This window comes from Pieris rapae, chromosome 2 (genome assembly GCF_905147795.1).
Source record: "Pieris rapae chromosome 2, ilPieRapa1.1, whole genome shotgun sequence".
In the NCBI taxonomy this organism is placed as follows: Eukaryota; Metazoa; Arthropoda; class Insecta; order Lepidoptera; family Pieridae; genus Pieris; species Pieris rapae.
This window is the reverse complement of record NC_059510.1, coordinates 327,728-330,757: the sequence shown is the minus strand read 5'-3', so window position 1 is coordinate 330,757 and position 3,030 is coordinate 327,728. Positions and strand designations below refer to the sequence as shown.

The window sequence follows — 3,030 nt, the reverse complement described above, 5'->3', positions numbered from 1 at the left end:
TGGGTGCGTTGCCCGCCTTTGAAGGAGGAGTCTACTCTTCTCTTTGCAATTGGTGTCCGAGAGTCGATTCCAAACATTTTTGGAACATTATCGGTCCGAAAATACCCTCTTTCTAAAGTACTTCCGGCCATCAAGGTGTTGCTCATCAAATAATAACGCGTACACCGTACAAGATAAACCACTCATCCAACGCTACCCTGAAAAGAGCTTTATCAAGTGTTGATAATGAAATAAAACTATAATTTCGTGGAACCTATATTCCATGTATTCCAAAAACTTTAACGTCAACAATAACCTGTGGTCTAGACTAGATGATTCCATTACTTAGATCGCCTTGATATTTTACTGTGGTCGCGGGAGGTGGGTGCCAAAGGCTTGGAATCCATTTTCATTAGCCTCGTATCTCACCAAGTATAGCTTGCCGTTGACACCGGGATATTGAAAGGATCCCCGAACATCCAAAACCTCATCGTCGGTGCCAACGTTCCTCAAATGACCTTCCTCCTGACTCACGATACCATTTGAAGTCTCATACCTGGAAAATACTTTTATAAGAAAGATATGATACCAGTAAATACAGCTAGTTCTCAAATCGAGGGTGATTGTGATTCCATGAAATTATCAATCAAATAAGTTGATCCCTATATGTGTTATTTGAGTGTATGTATAGTTACAGCTTCTTAGAATCATTTTGTAAAACAAATTGCGTAGTGATTTAAAAAAGATAACCGAGTGTTATTATTATGGCTCTCTCTTCTCGTCCGTTCTACCTCCTAGAGAACTGACAGTAAATTTAAATTTATTCACCTTTCTTTTACGTTTATTATTTAGTGTTACCTAAATTTATAATCGATATCTAAGTAAACTAATGTTGTATAATTAATGTAAAACGTGAATTAAAATATTTTTGTATGTTTGTTCTCTTTATAAATAATGGTTACGATGTCTTAATTAAGTCATGATATATTTATCTAAATCTACGAACTGTTGAACAGGTAGAGATCTTCCTTTTTATGTGTAACGGCATACATACGTGTATTTGTATCCATTAATCCCGCTATTCTCGTTGTCGTATTGGAGTACGACGGCATCCTTTTCGGCGTGAATGGAGACAGCTGCTGCCACAAACAACATGAAGAGGAAAAACTATTCAAACGAAATAAGTTTGCATGTATAAATTGATTATTTTGTTTCACTCTTAATAATTTTTTGTACAATTAACGAACTAAATTAGAGAAATTTAGTGACAGTCTTACTCGCGGTACACGCACATGCCTTATTAAACGTACCAAACGTATTTCTCATTGTTGTTAGGATATTATTCCAAGTGAAAAATGGTGTGTAACTATACTAACAAAAATTAGCTTTATTTTATTACTGAGTTTACAGATTTTTGAACCATTTCCATTGGATGTTGTTAGTATTTGGGCTGCGTTTGAAGTACATTACTTCATGTGTCTATTGAATTTAAGAAATCACTTTTATTTTAATTACGAGTTTTATACTTGTAGTTTTGTTTTAGTCACCCGTATTAAAAGAGACGCTTACTCACAGATTTCATGTTAGTGTGGTGAGGTGAATGTCCGTGAGGATAGCGTTAAACTGTGATTAGAATATATATTTCGCACTTATATACTTTTGATCACCTTACATTTAAATTTTCCCACAATAAATTTACTGGTACTTGTACTTGCGAGTTCTTCTCCTTAGGGAATATAATATATCTCTAAAATGATTATTTTACCTTTAATTTTCCTATATCCGTATTCAATATTCTAATTCAGTAATAATACAACTTAAGTTGGAAACTAAATATTAATTTATCTATAACTAGATATCAATTGAATTTTCTTCCCTCTATAACACGCTTATTAAGCAATTTTATTGTTTTAATTTCCCAAATTATAAGTATTTGGCTGTTGTCTGATTTATACAAGAACTTTTTAATTAGAATAACAAGAAATCTATAACAAAATATAGTCTTCGATTAAATTTCAAATTTAAATAAAAATAAACCAAAAATCGCCTTTACGCAATCAAATTATCATAATAATTAATTACCGGCGCAGCCTTGACATTCACTAAATATCAAACCGGCTCATCCGTCTGTGGTAAACCTGCTATTATGGTGATACCAAATCGAGCAATATGATAAGCGTTTTTAGTTTCATCAATCGAAACTCACTTTCACTAAGCTAACTTAGTAGAAGAGAAATGTTACTTAATCAAAGCCTTTCCAATGTTTTTTAGCCTATAACCGTATCCTCTTATATGTTCTAATAGGTGAGCTTAAAAGTCCCTAGGCTTATATAGAAAACATTGTGTTTTGTTAGAATTTGATTTATTTTCAATGATTATAGCGGTTATACAATTGTTCGATACGATTATAGTATGATTGGTCTTTAACCTCAAGATGCAATTTCGGCGATTACCGCTAATTGTTGTATACCATCTAAAATTTGGATGTTTCTAAAATTTTTACTTTGAATTTCATACATGTATGTATACATCGAATTTAACGATTCGATGAAATATCAAAACATAATTGGACATGTGAACAAATAAGAAAATTATTACATGTGATTCAAGCTGTATTGCAATTTGTTCGTATGCGATAGTGAAACGATTGTGGTTGCATCAATCATCGCACTCTTCAAAAGGATATTCCGAAATTTGGTACTGCGATGGTCCCAATGTATAATAATAATAATAATATAATATTTCCTCAGAATTTTCAGATACTATTTAGCTTATTATAAAAACGAAAGATTGAATAGACAAAGCCAATTATAAAATTGATTAAATATGTGAATGTGTAGCTTTGACATTTGAATAATCAGGTTCAATAGAAAGTGGGCCCGATTCTCGGCATACTGGCGAATTATACACAAAAATGTCTAGGCAAATTTTAATAATAAATCCTTTCGTTTCGTGTATTATAAGCCTTAAATAAGTTGGTAAGTCTTTCTCAACAAGGTCATGGCCCAGTGCTCAGATAAAGCTTAAAAGTTTACGTAGGCGAAAATATTT

The 3,030-nt window shown here is 32.4% G+C and overlaps 1 long non-coding RNA gene across 1 annotated transcript; it reads right to left on the bottom strand.

Annotated features, from left to right (window-relative positions):
* Window positions 1–237: 237 nt before the first annotated feature.
* LOC111004084 lies at window positions 238–1,636 on the bottom strand. Its single transcript, XR_006751257.1, has 3 exons — window positions 1,553–1,636; window positions 1,034–1,146; window positions 238–535 (listed from the first exon to the last, which is right to left on the bottom strand). It is a non-coding gene; the product is annotated as an uncharacterized LOC111004084 (long non-coding RNA).
* Between the last annotated feature and the right edge of the window lie 1,394 nt (window positions 1,637–3,030).